Source organism: Molossus molossus, unplaced genomic scaffold, assembly GCF_014108415.1.
Source record: "Molossus molossus isolate mMolMol1 unplaced genomic scaffold, mMolMol1.p scaffold_m16_p_1, whole genome shotgun sequence".
Classification (NCBI taxonomy): domain Eukaryota; kingdom Metazoa; phylum Chordata; class Mammalia; order Chiroptera; family Molossidae; genus Molossus; species Molossus molossus.
In genome coordinates, this window is record NW_023425344.1 from 246,767,080 (window position 1) to 246,785,530 (window position 18,451).

Sequence of the window (18,451 nt, forward strand, 5' to 3'; positions counted from 1 at the left end):
GCGTCGGCCCGTGGACCAAAGAGACCCGGGTTCGATTCCAGGCAAGGGCACGTACCTCAGCTGCAGTTCATTCCCAGTTCTGGTTGGGGTTGTGTGGGTGGCAACCAGTCTATGTTTCTCCCCCCCCCCCCCCACTCTGCCTCAAGATAAATGTAAAATAAATAAATAAATAAATAAATAAATAAATAAATAAAAGAAAACACTGAGGTTTAATAATATCCCATCATGGTTTAATGGTCATAAATATGAGGAAATTATATTAACTGAGAAAAATATAGGGACTCATTATATTGGTTATATTGAATAGTCAATGGAATATCACCTTAATATTATTAAGAATGACATTTTTGAAAAACACTTTCATTTATTTTTTATTGTTGAAAGTATGACAGATGTCCCCCTTTTTCCCCATTGACCCCGTCCTTCCCTCTCCCACCCCCCTCCTGCCTTCCCCAGCCCAGTGTCCATGTAGACTGGTTGTGCATATATGCATATAGGTTCTTTGGTTTATCTCGTCCCTCCTCCCCCGCCCCCATCCCTCTGAGGTTTGTCAGTCTGTTCCTACTTCCCTGTCTCTGGATCTCTTTTGGTCCACAGCTTATTTTGTTCATTATGTTCCACAAATATGTGAGACCATGTGGTACTTGTCTTTTGCTGACTGGCTTATTTCACTCAGCACAGTATTCTCCAGGTCCCTCCATGCTGTCTCAGAGGGTAAGAGGTCTTTTTTTCCTACAGTTGCTTAGATATGAAAAAATGCTCATCATCTCTAATCATCAGAGAGAGATGCAAATTAAAACAACTACGAGGTATCACCTCACACCTGCCAGAATGGCGCCATCAAGAAATCATCAAACAACAAGTGCTGGCGAGGGTGTGGAGAAAAGGGGACTCTAGTGCACTGCTGGTGGGAATGCAGACTGGTGCAGCCACTGTGGAAAACACTATGGTGCTACCTCAAAAAATTAAAAATCGAACTTCCATTTGACCCAGTGATCCCGCTTCTAGGAATATACCCTAAGAAGCCTGAAACACCCATCAGAAAGAATATACTCACCCCCATGTTTGTAACAGCACTATTTACAATAGCTAAGATCTGGAAACAGCCCAAGTGTCCATCAGTAGACGAGTGGATAACAAAGCTGTGGTACATGCACACAATGGAGTACTATGGAAAACACTTTTAGAGTTTACACATGCCCTTTTCCATTCAATGGACCGTCCATTTCTCAAAGTTAACCTGGGAGGCTGGAGAATTTGGGGCTCAGTTCTGCCAAGAGAGAGATGGCGGCTTGATGAAGTGGCAGTGCCGTCCCTGGGACCTGATGTTCCAGCCTCAGGTCTGGAGTTTGGTGGCTTTGCTGCTGCTGCTTGCTGGTAAGCTGCGTCGTGGTCCATATACTTGGGAACCAGAGGAGACCTGTCGGCTGGAGAGAGAGCTCTGTTCATGCCACTGTCACCAGGTCGCAGAGCCAGTGTTTGCCCAGAAATCCCATTGGCTGCAACTGTGCCACATGACCACACCCAAGGCAAAGGTGGCTGGGACAGCGAAGCGAAATGGATTCACCCAAACATTCTATACCCTCAAGATTCACCTCCTGAGACTGGGTGCCGCCTTATGTCAAACCAAAATGGCGTCTGTCAGCAAAAGTGACGTCTGTCAGCAAAAGTGACGTGGCCAGGTGGTGGCTGGGTAGACAGGGGCAGTGACTTCCATGGAGGGTCTTCATTTATGGTCATCACACTCCTCAACTCCTGCTCCAGTACCTTCCGTGTGGTACGTTCTCAATGTGTAGGAATTCACTGAATTTCAACCACAGGAAGGATTACATTGAGGGGCCCCCATGTCCAAGGGAGCCCTCTTGCCAGATACGTCGGTCACCTTGGCAGTGAACATTTGTGGATTCGGTGTCTCATGTCTACAGATGCACTCACTGCATTCCCCCCTGGTTGGGTGACCCCTCCCTCCCTCACCGGCTACCGCCCACCTCACGCTGAGAGTAGCTCGGTCACCCACGCACTACAGAGACTGCGCCCGCCCGCCCACGGCAGATCTCCCCACGTGAGATGTTCTTCCTCTGTTGCTCACATAGTCAAAGGTCCTCTCCCCCTGCCTTCCTCCAGCCCCCCCTTCCTCCCTTCTTCAGTGTTTCTTTATCCCTGTCTTTCTTTCTTTCCTTCCCTCTCTTTCTTCCTCCTCCTGTTTCTTTACACATATTTTTAAAAAGTAATCAGCTGCAAGAAAGGCTGACCACCTGTTGTCCTGTGTCCCAGAATCTGTCCCCCACACCGCCCAGGGGTCTTGGCACCCGTGTCCCTCGTGCTGGGTAGAGCAGCGTTTGTGACATAACCCACAGCCTGGACGGGTCTGTCCACTTCCGAGCATGGCCTCGTGGCTGCAGGGCTGCCCCCGGGACAGGTCAGGGAGGTTAAACCCCCACACAGAGTGTCCAGACACAAAGCCGCCAACCTCGGTGTGGCTGAGCCCCGGCCCCATCAGCAACATGACTCCCCCCACAAGCACTGCATGGGAAACTCCAGCTCTCCCCTCCCCCGTCACTGGCCCCTCTCACAGATGCCGGGTCACCCCGCCCAGCCCCTGCAGGGTGTTCTCTGCGGGTCCCCAGTTCCCATGCTTCGCGGCCTGGCAGTGAGTGGCAGCTTGGCTCGGGAAAGCAGGTGTTGTGGAAGCGAAGCGAGCCTGGCAGACCGTGCGCTCGGTGCCCCCCGCCCCAGGGGAGCCCCGAGGCTCCCGGCTTCAGCAATCCCAACTGTTCCTCCGAGGGGCGGGAGGGCCAGGCCTGCCCGGCCCTGACCAGATGTTTGGGAAAGGAGCCAGGCTGCAGCAAAGAAAATTGCTGTTAATTTATCGGAGGTGAGATAAGTTTTAACGAAGCTCGAAAACCTGCTCCAGGTCTTTCCATTGATGGAAAGAGTAAGACTTGGGACTCTAACTTCCAGTCATCCCTCAGGATACAGTCTGAGAGCCTGGGGGGGGGGGGGAGACACGAGAGATGGGAGAGAGAGAGGAGAAGGGATTTGGAAGAGAAAGGAGGAAGGGAGAGGGAGGGGAAGAGAAGCTTGGGGGCGTGTGGGGAACAGGGAGAAATATCTCACTTGGGAGACCTGCCTGGCCACTGTGGCTCAGTGGTTGAGCGTCAACCCAGGCACCAAGAGGTCGCTGGTTCGATTCCCGGTCAGAGCACATGCCCAGGTTGTGGGCCCGATCCCAGTGGGGGGCATGCAGGAGGCGACCAACTGACGTTCTCCCTCATCGATGTTTCTCTCTTTCTCCCTCTCCCTTCCTCTCTCTCTAAAGTCAATAAAGAAGAAATATAATGTAAAAAAAAAAAAAGAGTGCCGTTGGAGTGCTTAATATTAAAAAATAATAATAATGAAAATAAAATAAAATGGGAGACCTGCTGGGGGCCAGTGAGGTGTCACGGTGGATGGGTGTGCAGTGAACTCTCACCGTGAGGTAGGAGTCGACCAGTGCAGAGGGAGCCTTAGAACAGACCCCAGAGTATAACAGAGGTCGTGATCCACCCGTCACTTCACAGAGGGGTACACTGAGGCTGGGCGAGAAGGCTGCTGGGCTGGCCACGCTCATCATCGGTCGTGCAGACCCCAGGCTCCTGGCTCGCGGACCAGGTCGGCTCCCTGTCCCCCCGCCAGCCGGGGTTCACCACGGAGGAGCTGATTTCTCAGAGTGGCTTCCCAGTGGAGGCCGGCTCATGGGGTGGGGGGTGGATATCCTGTGTGAACTGCTCGAGGTGAAACCCCGACGGGGGTGAGCGAGCCGAAACCTGAAACGAGAGGAGCCGAGGGCGGCCTGGCCCGAGGGAAGCGTGGGCGGGCTGGCCTCGGAGCGGGTCTGGGAGCCCCGGCCAGGGCCTTTGATGGGGCCAGCCTGCGGGCTCAGCTCAGCACTTCTGGAGGGTTTCACTCCCGACCGAGCCAGACTCAGGCCAGGTCTCACGCAGCGTGCGGGGCTCTCAGCACACCCAGCTCAAAGTGAAACAGGGGCCCGGAGCATTCACACAGCCTGAAACCAAACGGGGGAAACAGGCTGCAGATGCATTCCCTCCGCTCACCCAACGCCTCCTGTCCTGCACCTCGCTTCCACCTCTCAGTCTGTGCTCTGCAAGTCTGTGACCTCAAGGCCGGGCGTGTGCAGGAAGGAGGACTGGGTGGCAGAGACCCGCGCTCACATCCTCGGGCTGGTGACTTCCCCTCTCTGAACAGCTGTGTGTGGGTTAGGGAAGGGGAGTAAGATTTGCCTGACGGGCCGTCAGCGGCCGAATCAGCCGGGGAGACTTAGTGAGTTCTCTCTCCGCGCCGATCCGCTATGTGATGTTCACTCAGTATCCCTTTAACTCTTTGTATAGCATTGCCATGTCCAGACAAACGACATCTTGATTTTTTAACAGCTTTATTAAGATATAATTTGCATAGGCTAAAAGTCACCTGTTTCGAGAGTATGAATGTCTTCCCTTTATAGTGTCGAAAATGAATGCTCCGAGGTGGAGTTCTGCACAGGGCCCGCGGGGGAGATCTTGCTCTGTGCACGGCCAGATGCTAATATCTCTGGCTGTGAGGCTGTGGGGTCCCTCTCGTACCTACTCACGTCTGTCCTGGAGCTCTGCGGCAGCCTCGGAGGTCGTGTGCACAGCTGGGTGTGGCAATAAAACTTTATTTACAAAAAGAGGTGATCAGCTAGACTTGCTGTCCCCTGGGGTATGGAGTTCCCCAGCTTCAAACAGGACAGTGACTGCCCCCAGCACTCAGAGGGGACCTGACCTCCCCTCCATGTTGCACAAAAGTGCCACAAACCGCCCCTCACCTCCGGGGCACCCTGACCCCCTGTCTGGTTGGGCCCTTCTGTGCACCAGGAATGGACCAGCTCTTTTTTTTCTGCAAGCTTCTCCATTCGTTCTGCGTGGATGGCTCCCCCTTTCTCTTTTAGGTCTCAGAGTGAACACTGCTTCCCCGGAGAGCCCCTCCTTCCTGGGCGCCTTCGGAGCAGCGCCCTGTCTCTGCAGCCCGGCTTCAGGGGCGCCTTCATTGGACTGTCTCCGGCTTTCCTCACTCGGGCGTACATCTTGAACAGGGGCGCTGTGGGCATCTCGTTCTCCAGCCTCCATGATGGACACCGAGGGAGGGCCACCCCCACTGGTGAAATGAAGGAACTCGAGCCCGGTCCCTCCTTTTGGGGTTCGCCGTCCAGGCTCTGAGCACTCTTCCTGCCACACATCCGGGGGGTCCTCTGATGGGCCTTGGGAGGGCACCTGGGTCAGGGCAGATGCCTAGAGCATCTCTTAATTTCTCATCTTTTCACCCCTTGTAAGAGGGCGGACATCTCTTTGGCCAGTGAGGACACCCATCTTCAGGTGCTATCGATGATTTAATCGTTTAGGTGCTCTGGGCGATGTGTGTGTATTTTTGTTTTGTTTTGAGTGATAAATCTCTTTATTTTTATTTATTTATTTGTTTTTAATCCTTACTCGAGGATATTTTTCTATTTATCATCAGACAGAGTGGGAGGGAGGGAGAGAGAGAGAGAAACATCAATGTGGGAGATTCACATCAACTGGTTGCCTCCTGCATGACCCGGACCAGGGCCAAGGATGAACCACAACAGAGGTACGTGCCTTTGACCAGAATAGAACCTGCTACTCATTGGTCCAAGGGCCAATGCTCTAACAGCTGAGCCAAACCAGCCAAGGCTGGGCAATGTGGTTTTAAAATCATCTCTTTAAATCCTTCACCTCCAAGTCTTTTGTGTGTGCTTTGTTTTTTCTTGTTTGTTTGTTTTTAATCCTCACCCAGGGATATGCTTAGGAAGAGAGAGAGAGAGAGAGACACCAATGTGAGAGAGAAATAGCCCCCAATAGGGGATCTAACCCACAACCCAAGTGTGTGCCCTGACCAGGAAAGAAACCAACAAGCTTTCAACGCACAGGGCAAGGCTCAACCAACCACGCCACTCCGGCCTGGCCCCCAAGTCTTCTAGAGATTGAGAGATGGTCGGAAATGTGGGATGGGAGTTATGACGAGACAACCTGACTCCCAGAGACCCACGCAACGGCAGACATCGGCCCTGTGACACGTGGCGACCCAGGAGAACGCTGGGCGCCAGCACAGACAGCCCCTGGGCCCCCCCACCTGCGGGAGGAGAGCAGAGCCCTCCGGTGAGTCAGGGCATTCCCCTGCACGGAGCCTGAGCGACCCTCTCCGCCCGGGAACATTCCGAGGTTGCGCACGTGCTCATTGTGTTTGACCCTTTCTTTCCTTCTTTTGCTCATTGAAACCTGTTTGAAAGACTGAGGGCAGGCTGCCAATTCCTCTAACCCTGAACAACAACAACAAAAAGGAAAGAAAACCTCAGGCACGTGGTTCACTGCAGACCGCCATTCGCTCCCACGTCTCCATTTTCGCCCCTGAGCATCAGCAGCCGGCCGTCCCGGATGCCCTGAGAGCTCGTGATCCGCAGTTCACGGGCGTCGCTGTGCCGGGCAGCAGACAGCCGACGTGGGTCCGGCCTCGAGGATGAGGGCGCAGCTCTGGTCAACCTCTGCTCTGGGGCTCGTGTCCGGCCGAGTGGAGGGAGACGCTGAAATAAATCAGCGCGGGGCCCTGTCTCGTTGTAGATGTTCTGTCAACCCTTTGCTTCTGAAGGTCCTGTTGTCCACGACTGGAAACAGGTGCAAAGAACTGCCAGCATCCCGTCTGCAACCCGAGCTCCCTGGCCCGGGCTCCCGGCTCCATCATGCGATAGCTGTGGGTCTCAATCTGTCCGACCCTCAGCTGCTCTCCGAGTGAGTGGGGAGGCATTACCTGGCCTGCAGGCTGACCTGGGCCAGCGAGGTGTGGTGCCTTCGCGGCCAGTGCCCTGCCCTCACGGATGGACTTCAACAAAGAGGGTGGCGGTGTCAGTGAGCATTGTCTCCAGTCGAAGGCCTCGGTTGTGGAGAGTCGGTCTGTGCCCCGCACATACAGGACACCCCATGTGTCTGATGTGGGCTCCGGGTCTGCGACCAACCGAGATTGCAAAAGCAGATGTTATTCATCTTCTCAGTTGTGCACACCAGCCGTGATGTCACTCAGGGCTGACAATGGAGGGGCCGCCTCGGTCCCTTTCGGAGGTAATTATTTTGGAGCTGAAGGAGAAGCTGTTTGTTTTTTGGGGGGCAGTTTGCCCTGTGAGAACCCAGGGTCCAGCGGCCTGTTTTGGAAATAGTCACGGTCTCCAAAGCTTCGTGCTGCACAGACACACCCAATGGGGATGCTGCCAGTCAGGGTGAAGGTCCCCGTGGACCCGAGTGTCCTGGCTGTAACCCGCAGGGGAGCGTGGGGTGCGGATAACAGGGGAACCAGTCCTAGGAGAGCCACAGACCACTGCTTGCTGGAGCCCAAGTCCAGACCTGGGAGCATGGAGGAAGCTGCTTCCAGCATCAAGTCACCTGGAAATGAGGTTCTGTTGTCGCCCCAGGAGGGACGCGCCTGCCTCTCGCAGCCGGGCAGTCCCCAGACACTGACAGAGGCCGCTGCCTGCCCAGGCGTCTGATGGGAGGGAAGCATCCAGGTGTCTAGCGGCTCCCAAGAGGGAGGTCAGGAGGGGTGTCATTTCTGTTTCGTAGGTGAGCGTCCAAGGAATTAAAGGCACACCTGAGGTCAGCGAGGCCAGGGCAGTGAAGTCGATCCAGTCTCTGACTGCAAACCACGCGCGTCCCACCCTGGCCCGCCTGCCCACCACCGGGACCTGTCAGGTGGCAGCACCCTAGAGGGTGTACTGCATGAAGCATGTGCACAGTGGTGTGTCCAGGCAGGGATAGTGATGCCCATGGTAGAGATGTGGAAACAGAGCCCGTGACCCGAAGTGATTCCAGAGATCTCACACCCAGGCCTGCTGGCTCCATGTCCGAGCCCAACGGAGCCTAAGAGGTGGCTCTTCCTAGGCCCTGGCCCTCTCTAATGCCCCGGCCTCTCCCATATGTCACTCCTCCCTTCTCTCTGCTGAACTGAACAAAACCCCCACGATGGCTTCTTTCCACCACTTCCCAGGGGTGGGTGTCTTCCATCACGGGTCTTAGGCCTTCAAGCCAGCAGGCGCCAGCCCCCTAAAGTCTGGGCTTGGAGATGGTGGGGGCAGGAGGAGGAGGAGAGGGTGACAGAGGGGGGGCAGGAGGACGAGGAGAGGGTGACAGAAGAGGGGAGCAGAGGCCAGAGCAGCAGCTCACACTCCTTTGGGGTAAACTGGCTTCTGCTCTGAGTGTGTCTGGAGCAGCACAGGCTGCACCCCAGTGGCCCGGTCCCCAGACCAGAACAGCCCTGCAGGTTTGCAAAGCCACTGCCTCAGCCCCCAGGCAGGGAACACCAGGGCTCGGATCTCTATGTCCCCGCACAGAGTCCCAACCTCCCTTTGAGGACCACACGTTCCTCGGCCTCAGCTGGGTGTTCAGCACCTGGGTGCTAATCACCTGGCCGGCAGCGCGCCCCTTGTTTGCAGCTAAGCCCTTGCCCCCTTCCGGCCTCCCCCCGGGCCAGGCATTCTTCAACGTGTGCTCCTGAAAAGGAACATCCTTCTGGACCGCCAGGGACTCGTGGGAGGTGGCCAACACCTGGATCCCCAGGGCCTGGGGACTTCCACACGCGAGGCCGCAGCCAGGCTGGCCAAGTTCAAGGGTGTCATTCAGGACGTGGCCTGTGGTTTGCTGCTGGCATGTCGCGTATACTGCATGATCAGCAGTAAGAAGTGAGGGGTATGTGTAACCAAGCTGTTCAGTAGCAACCCTGCCGCGCACACCACAGCCAGCCCTTTGGGAAGCCGTTTTCATACAGCCTGACAGACCGTGGGCGGAGCTTCCTGGTGCACCCGGGGCGTGGCCGCGCATCGCCTGGACAGATGTGTCCACATGTGACCCCACCTGCGCCTCACAGTGATCCATTAGGTGGGGGTTTTGTTTTCTGTAGTCTGAGAGAGGAAACTGAGGACCACAGAAAGAGGGTGAATGGCCCTTCCTCCGAGCTGGGCCGTGACTTGAACCTGACGCCCTGGGTTGGGTTCTTTCCATATCCCACACACTCAGACCGTCATCAGACGGTTCCCCAAGCACAGTTTAGGCTGCACTGAGATGTCTCAAACAGATTAGAGCTGAGTTCAAAACGTGCCAGTAGTCACCGTGCAGCGGGCAGCGGGGTAGTGACCACGTGCGTGAGCTCGTCTTGCCCTCGCGGTATTAGTGTCCCAATGACGCTGATGACTTACCTTAGGGGACTGAGGCACAGAGGTTGGGGGCCTGCCCAAGGTCATTCAGCCAGTTAAGGACACAGCTTGGAGTTGAACCCACCCTGGCCCCCAAGGACCCCGCAGGGCTCCTCAGCGAGTGGGAATCTGAATAAGCACCTTCTTTATTTGCCACCCCTCCCCCTGCCCCCAGAAGGAACCTCTTCAGGGTCCCCAGCCCTGGCGCACCTCACCCGTGGCCTTTTCTGATCTAACACACTCTCTCTAGTTTCGTCCCGATGCTGGGTGTAGCTGTATCCGCTTCCTGCCGTGACAAATCACCGTGAACGCGATGCTCAGGCTGCATCCCTTTACCACCCTCGAGTTCTCTAGGTCAGAAGCCCAGCGGCACAGGTTTCGGGGCTCACGTTCATGCGTCCCTTCTTGGAGGTTGGAGGAGGAATTCCTTCCCTCGCCTTTTCCGGCCCCGAGCTCTGGTCCCGGCTCGGGGCTCACCTGTCTCTGCTGAACTGGCACAGGCTCTCACTGTTTCGGTTTTGTTTTTCTTAATTCTCACATGAGGGTATTTTTCCATCCATCTACAGACAGAGTGGGAGGGAGACAGAGTGGGAGGGAGAGAGAGAGAAACATCAATGTGAGAGGAACACATCGACTGGCTGCCTCCCACACGACCCCGACCAGGGCCGAGGACAAACTGCAACCGAAGTACGTGCCCTTGACCGGAATCAAACCCTGGACTCTTTGGTCCGCAGGCCAACACTCTGACCACTGAGCGAAACCGGCCAGGGCCAGGCTCTCACTTTTTAAGGGTTCGGGTGATCAGGCGGCGTCCACCTGGATAACCTGTGGTCATCTCCCATCGGAAGGTGTGTCTCCTTCATCACATCCGGAAGTCCCTTTGCCATGTAAGGGCACGTACATGTAGGCTTTCCGGCTTAGGGACAACGTTCGGGGTCCGTTATGCTTCCCTCCGCTCATTGACTTAGACTCGGATTCAGGCAGCTCTCATGGGATCGCGATGCGAGAATCAACCCATCAATGAGGAAAGTTTCTGTGTTCGTTCACTCAGCAAACAGTTGACTACCTGACCCACAAGGGTTCTGAACGCCACTACTGCTACTTTAACACAATTATCAGTGTTCCTATTACTCCCGCAGTAACGAGCAGCTGTCCATCAAGGCGAATGCTTCTCACGGTCCTCATCTGATTGGCTGAGATGAGGCCACAGGTGCCAAAACCTGTGCGACATGAGTCCTGATTGTCGTCTGCCGATGAGGGGAGAAGGTTCTGGGGCTGGGAGGGGCCCCTAAATGCATGCGGAGTGGCGTGGCCAGCATCCCTTTTGCTGTTACTCAAATGGAACCAAAGGATCTGAACTTAATTTAAGCTTAAGAGGAGCTGATGATTTTATTGCTTTCTAGATTTACAAAGCTACTGGCAATCCTAGAGGAATGGCTTAGTGGGGACGAGAGTGTTGCCCCCGCACGGCCGAGCCCCTGAGCATGCTGCGGGAAAGGCCGCGGACCTGGCTCGGGACAGGGCGGGGCCAGCGCCCTGTGGCTGTCCATCTGTGTGCCCCTCCCCGCAGCCCCAAGGGCACAGAGACACCACCGAGTCAGCCTGAGTCCACTGTCCTCCCGAGAAGGGAGTCCTCTCTCATTTCAAACTTGCCTGGCTCTTCTGGGACCTTGTGAGAATGCAGATTCGGATGCAGTAGGTCCGGGATTCTGCCTTGCTGGTCAGCTGCCTGGGGACGGACCCCACTGTGAGGAGTGACCGTTTCCAGCCTGCTGGGTCCTACAGCTCCGTCCACGTGCCTGAGCCCTGCTCCGCTCCCCTCCCCCCCCCGTCCTCAGCTCAGCTGGCTGCTGGCTGTCGGACTCATGCAGAACTCTCTAGCTGCTAGTGATGGGGCCCAGTGAGACGTGGCCTCAGCAGACGGGGCTTTGCCCCGGCTGACACCGTCCAGACAGCAGTCGAAGAAGGTGCCAGAGATGGCACGCTAAGCCCTCAGGAGGTCTCCTGCCTCTCAGCCCACTGCCCCCACCTTTCATGGCCCCACGTGTCCCATGGAAATCCGCAGACAGGACGACAGCTCTGAGCTTCCAGTCCTCCAGCCCAGGTGGGATCCTGAGGGAGGGTCCCAGGCCTCCTGGGCTGGCTCGTGGGCCCGGAAGAGTCCTCAGTGGCAGGTGTGTGCGTGAGGGCTGGGTGCCAGACCAAGCCCTGTGACCAGCGGGCAACTCCCACCCTGTTCACCAGGTTGGGGCTTGGGGAGCAGAGGGTTCCCCAAAGAAGGGGAGTGGCAGGGCCCCAGGAAATGTCTGTGCGCCGCGGGCCCCGCCCCCTACGTTGTGCGTATGACACACCCTGAGAACGGCACCCGGGAACTGTTTACATGTGGGAGGTCGTGCTGGTGAACCCTGGCTCAGGTCCCGCAGGACTGTGCCTTTCCCTGCCTTACAGGCCAGTCCCTCTGCTCTGTGGGGCGATGCGGCCAGTGTCCGGGGTCAGGGCTGACATGGCGCCTGTCTGCAGTTTGTCCGGCTTAGGTAGGTCTGGCCGATCCCTGTGGGCCTGGTCTGATGATTCCCAAAGCTTCCCCTTGAGTGGACAAGTTCATGACCGAAAGGCTCAAATGGCTGATAGGTTCGCAGAGGTACCTGGCCAGGAGGTCTCGCAGAAGCCTGGGTTTGGGAATGAGACAGGTAGAAGTTCAGGGCCCACCCCGGGGCTCTGAGATGCCGCCAAAGTCACCGAAGTCCCGCAGTCTCTGTCCCTCCCTGCAAAATGGGTGTCTGGGGAGAGCCGACGAGAGCACTGACGTGGTACCTGAGCCCAGCATCTGGCACGGGAGCCGCTAATCCTTCCTACCTGTGGAGAGCTTGGATTTTGATCCCCATGTTTGGTCCCCACGCCCGAATTCTGGCGAGCCCTGGAGGACATCCTTCTGGCGGGCTTTTGTCCAGCTCTGTCAGCTCTGTGGCCAGAAGACCCGTATCCGGGAGGCTCCGCCACGCTGCCACCGTCCCCCTTTCAAACCAGAAACAATTCCACTGCCTTTGTTGCTGCCACTATAAATCCTCTTGGACTTGCATTAAATGGGACACATTTCAAATTTCACCCGTGAGAACGTAATCGGGTGTGCATTCTATTCAGAGGCCCAGGGTGGAAAATGGATGTCAAAATCGTGTACACTGCATTCCCAGATGGAATGTTTGCACACCGGAATGCACACAAGCACACGTCGGCACGGGGCGCGTACACCACCCCGGCCACAGGAGTGAGTGATATCAACGCCGCTTTTCCCCGGAGTGAGCGGAGCGGCGTATCCCCGAGGTCGCCCCCAGACCCTCATCGGTTACGACAACAGAGAGGGGATCGGACTCGGCCGCCGCGTCTCCCGAGTGTTTTTGGGGCCACGTTCTCGACGAGAGCAGCAAAATGCAATCGCAGGGACTGGCCCATGGTTGGAAACGTACCAACTGCACATCAGTGACTTTGAAATGGGTCAGTGAGAGGAAAGAGGCCTCACTGGATACGTACACAGGTTGAAAGGGACACCACTCGGGCTGGGTGTGAAGTGGGCAGTAAACCCACTCCCCGATTCAGCCCTCCCGACAGCCTGCTCCCCGCGGAAATGGTTCACAGGGCGCCGGGAGCATCACCACGTGCGCAGCACGGCTGCCCACCCACCGCCGTGCCTCTCCCACGCTGCGGTACTGCTGGAGATCAGCTCTGCTAAAAGTTATCATGTTGTCAATTTTCTAATCTAATTCCTAATCTCGAAAATGTGCCCCTGATTTCTGTTTCTCTCGAGCCAGTAATCAGATAATGTTTCCCTGTTTTATCCTCGATATTCCTTGGTTATCACAGTGTCATCATTTATTACTGTTTATGGTCCCTAATATACATCCTGACGTCCGGCGCCTTTATTGGAAAACTCAGTGAAAATATGTTTAACATTTATAAGGGCTGCAGGATGGTGGTGGTGTTATCATGCGTCATTTCTTCATAAAGCCCATGACAGCACAGTGACTTCTTGTTCACTCAGACATTTCTCACTGGGTGGCTCGGTGCCAGGCTGTGTCTTAGGTTCCAGGGTTCCAGGGATGACAGGGACCCAGCCTCCACCGTGCAGAACTCGGGGTCTCGTGGGGTGACCAACGTGAGAACAGACAGGCACGATTTGGAGGGATTCGGGCTAATCCTGACAGTTGTATCTGACTTGGGAAGTTGACAAAAAGCTTCCCCCCCTTCCATTTTTTTTTCTCATTTGATCTTTACAGTAGCTCTGGGAGATAAAGGGGCACTTATTATGAACCCTATTTACCAGATAAGGAGGTTGTTGGAGTCAAGGTGACATTTGTTGGTAGTTGATGCTGTTTGTTATAACAGAGTCCCAGCCTGTGGGAAGGAGACTGTGAGGCTGGGGGTTCCCTGCTAGGTGCATGGGGAGGGAACCTGGAACCCGCAGAGTTGTGCATGGGGCTGGGCAGAGGCCACAGGCCCATCTAATTCATGGGCACCCCTGCCCCAGCCAGGCCACATGGGTAAGGGACCTCCAGGAGGGAGCTGACAGAGAACTTCATGGAGCTCCCACGATGAGCCAGATGGGTAAAAACAAAAACAAAAACAAAAACATAATGTACTTTGTATTTAATCCTTGTGTGTGTGTGTGTGTGTGTGTGTGTAGTACGTGCCCCTAGCAGGAACCAAATCCAGGACTCTGGCCCACAGGCTGGTGTTCAACCGCTAAGCCAAATTGGCCAGGGCGAATCCTTAATGAAACTATGATTACCTTTATTCTAAAAATTAGTATTCTGAGTTTCAGACAAAATAAGTAACGTCTTAAGTATAGGATCAATGGATTTTATTGTCATAAAGAAAAACATTAAAAAGTTGGGCAATGAATTGTTCTCTTTAATGATGCATATAGGTTATATATTTACATATGTTTGTATAACTCATATTTTGCATACATCTATATGCACGGATGTGGATATAGGAATAGGTATTGAGACACAGATAGAGATAGAAATAGAGACAGTGACAGAGGTAGCTACATCCTTGACGTTTTGTTGAGGGATACAGCACATACTGAGAAGTGACATACACAGGTACAGCTTAAAGCATTGTTGCAAACCAAACGCACCCATGTAGCCCTCACCCAGCTCAGGACACCTGGCATCACCAATCCCCCAGGAACCCTCCTCAGGCCCCTCAATCCCAGCCCCCCAAAGGCTCGCCGCCCTCCGACTCCTCACAGCCTGGAATATCCGAGCCTTGTCTGCGCTTGTGCAGACGAGATCTGGCGGGGTTCATCCTCCACCTGGCTTCCTTCGCTCAGGATTCTGTTTGAGGGATTCACCTCGTTACGTGATTTCCTGGACCACTCAAATGCGTCAACCCGTAGGTGAGCTTTGGCCTGAAGAGGGGCCCGCATCCTGGCTTCGGGGCCCTGACACCTCCATCGGTGAAAACTGTGCCCCTACCTTGGAAGGCGCAGAGGGTGAGTCAGCGGGGGGCCAGCGTTTGTGTCCGCCGCACGTCAATTACTAGCTGTGTGGCCTTGGACAAAGCCTCGTGCCTCTCTGTGCCCAGAACCTCTGGTGGCGTGTCGGGGTTCCTCTCTGACCTGTCACATACAGTACCTCTTGACGCGGTGTTCTCTGGGAAGAAAAGGGGACATCCCCCCAGAGCCGCCAGTGTGCATTTGTCCAGTTCTCTCCTTAGGCTTGGGAGGTTTGCTCAGACCTGCCTAGTAAGTCCTTAAGGTTGCTGTTCACCACATTTCCGTGGTTTAAGAAATGTTTCTGGCCTGGTCAGTGTGGCTCACTGGTTGAGTGTCGACCCAGGCACCAAGAGGTCACCGGTTCAATTCCCGGTCAGGGCACATGCCCAGGTTGTGGGCCCGATCTCCAGTGGGGGCCTTGCAGGAGGTGGCCAATTGATATTCTCTTGCATCGATGTTTTTCTCTCTCTCTCCCTCTCCCTTCCTCTTTCTCTAAAATCAATAAAGGAAAAAAAGAAAGAAAGAAATGATTCCGGCAAGTTCCATTCCCTAGAATAGCGTGACCACAGCCTTGGTTCCTCTCCGTCCAGGCTCTCCTCCACAGGACAGGCAGTGACCACCAGAGTGGATTTCCTCAAACCCAACCAGACCATGACCTCTGTCCATCAACTCCCGTTGTTTACGGGATGGACTCTTAGTGACAGCAAGGCATTCAAATTCCATTGCAGTTCTGCCAGCCCAACTTTAGAGCCTCAATAACAGGCCATTCCGCAAACAGTCCCTCCTGTCGGGCTCTGAACCACAGACTGAATCTCTGCTTGACTTCCCCAGCAGTAGGGGGTAACACCTCAGCTACAACAGGGTCAGCTAACAATGCCCACCCCCCCGGGCCAAATCCAAAAAAGTTTTGTTGTGTGTGTGTGTGTATATATATATATTTATATATATAGTAAATATATATACACACACACAAAAATGATAATTGACATTTAGTGTTTATATATAAAGTTTTATTGGCACACATCCACACCCATTCTATTACGTGGTGCCCACAGCTGCTGTCACAAAGCAACAGCGGCAGAGGTGTCTGGTGGGGACACAGACCGTGTGGGTAGCAAAGCAGAAAATACCCACTAGTTGGTTCCTCACAGAAAGTCGGCCGGGCTCTGGTCTTCATGCACAGTACCCTGAATGGAACCCACCCTTCCAGATGGCATATCTGTGTGTTTGTTTCTATCTAGCTTCTCTGACCCTGGGCGCCACGCTCTGTTCAGTTCTGCATCCCGGCTCTGATACGGAGCTGGACCAGCGGTGTGTACCTCGCGTCTGTGGAATTCCGCTGGTTGGGCCGCAGTTGGCGTTACCGGCCCTCCGGCTGAGTTAAGTGGCGGTTGGTGCCTCTGCCCGGAGGTGGCATGTGGACGTGAGTTACAGACAGCAGATGGAGAGAGTCCGTCCAGCTCAGGTCACGGGTCTTCAGGGTCGGCTACTGAATCATGCGCATTGTGTTAGGAATGCCAAGTTCATGACCGCAAGAGACGGAGGCCTGGACTCTTCCCTCAAGAAATTTACCCCTTTAGAGGTTCAAGACAAACGCTAATGGATCAGTTCAACACACTTTTAGTTAGGTCTGTGTTTTTGGAGAGAAACAGAGAGGGTATGATTTCAAAAGTGGAAAGGAATTCAAGACCAATAGATTTTCTTCTGTCTTTGGCCAGCCCTCAAGCAAATTGCTTGGCTCGACCAATCTCGATTTTTAAGTTATAAAAACGGCTCAAGGGTAAAACAGATCAAGTCCAAAGTCCCTATCAGCTCCAAACTGTAGATTTATTTATATATTTTTTCTTTATTGATTTTAGATAGAGAAGAAGTGAGAGGGAGAGAGAGAGACAGAAACATCGATGAGAGAGACCATCGACTGGCCGCCTCCTGCACGCCCCCCACTGGGGATCAGGCCCACAACCTGGGCATGTGCCCCAACTAGGAATCGAACCGGTGACCTCCTGGTGCATGGGTCGACACTCAACTGCTGAGTCACACAGGCCAGACTGTAAATTTATTTTTTCTTTCACTATTTTATTTACCTTTTGGGTAGCTGCCTTTCTAACCAATGACAGTCAAGCATTTGGTGTGTTTTAATATGCGTGTCGATATCAAGTTTGAAGGCTTTCTTCAGAGGCACCAGAAAACCCAAGGGAGACCCTCTATCTTCGAAAGTCCTGGAAGACAGAAACAAAAGCCCTCCGTATCTGTGAGGAGATACGGCTATATTTCGGAGCTCATTTTTTTTAATTACCAAATCACTTCAGACAGTTTCCAAACGTAATAAGAACAATATGGTGTGACTCTTGATGTTGGCTTCCACAATTAGTGTGTTATTAATTAAACTCTTGAGTAATATAATAACTTGACGGTGAAAGCCCCTCTCTGCATTTAAAGTACATGCGAACTGTGTTTCCAATTATAAATAAACGCGACTGCTACGGGCTTTGGAAATTTAATTATTCAGAGCAAATTATTCAATCGATGCTCTATTCTGGAGAAATGCTTCCTGAATATTCTAGTGGGTCCAGGATGCACGCGTGTCTGGTAGAGCCTCCTAGAGCAGGCCTCCTTGATGTCTCTCCGCGCCCATCCCCCCACGCTCTCTGCGTTTGCTCCACTCTGAACCCGCAGGTGGGGTCTCCACGTCGGTCATCCCATCCCCCGCACCTTCATTCCACAGCTGCTGGAGTAAGCGCCTGGCTAAGCATGTCTGCGCATGCCCACTTGTCATCGCCAAGGACCCGGTCACTTTCAGAAGGAGGTCTAACCGCGCTGAGCGTGGTGCGCGCACCCTTGCCAGGGCCCCGCCCGCTCCGTGGCTATGGCCTTGGCGGCTTCGCTCACGCTCACACTCCACCGCAGGGAGCCCAGCAACAGTCCTGCGGTGAGCAAAAGCGCGTGACACCTCCAATTCTCCGCGCACGCAGTTCCTTTCCCTGGAACGCCAGTTCCTCTACGGTGAATTTGTGTGTGTGTTGCAATACCTGGCCCTGCTCCTTTGGGCCACTTACAGCTGGAGAGAGGATGTTTCTGGGCGACCAGGCAGACCAGCGGTGGCACCAGTGAGCAGGAAGTCACTCGGACTTCCGGGGCTGTCTCAGAAAGGACAAGGACCCTCGGCCAGGCCCGTTATTTACACCAGTGACGGGTTCCGGAAACCCAGTCACGCCTCCAAGGTCATTGGCTTTTGTGACTTGAAGGCCTGCCCCTGACTCAGTTTGGTGTGTCCGAGGAGAAGGTAAGGATGTCAGGCACACACGAGGACCAGTTTGACTAGTCAGACCTGTAAGTACCAGGGCCGCTCTCCAGCCGCAGGTAGGATTGCCTGCCTGTCCGCCTGTTCTTCACACCAAAGATTTTGGGGTCTTTTTTGGTTTGTTAGAGGGGATATCTTGACACAAAGTAATGACTTCCAAACTTCCATCCCTGAGCTAGACGACTTGCATAATTTTTGCTGTATCAAATCGATCATTTATGCCAGTGTTTCATTATTCTTTCCTTTCATGGAATCACTTTTTCTCACTTCGATTAATTTCCCTGTACACACTCTACGTTCTGTGTGTAAGGGGCCAGCAAGCAGTGATGAAGGCGAAATAAAGACCATGAGAGTAAAAGGTGGCCATGAAATTCTAGCCACGTGCTCT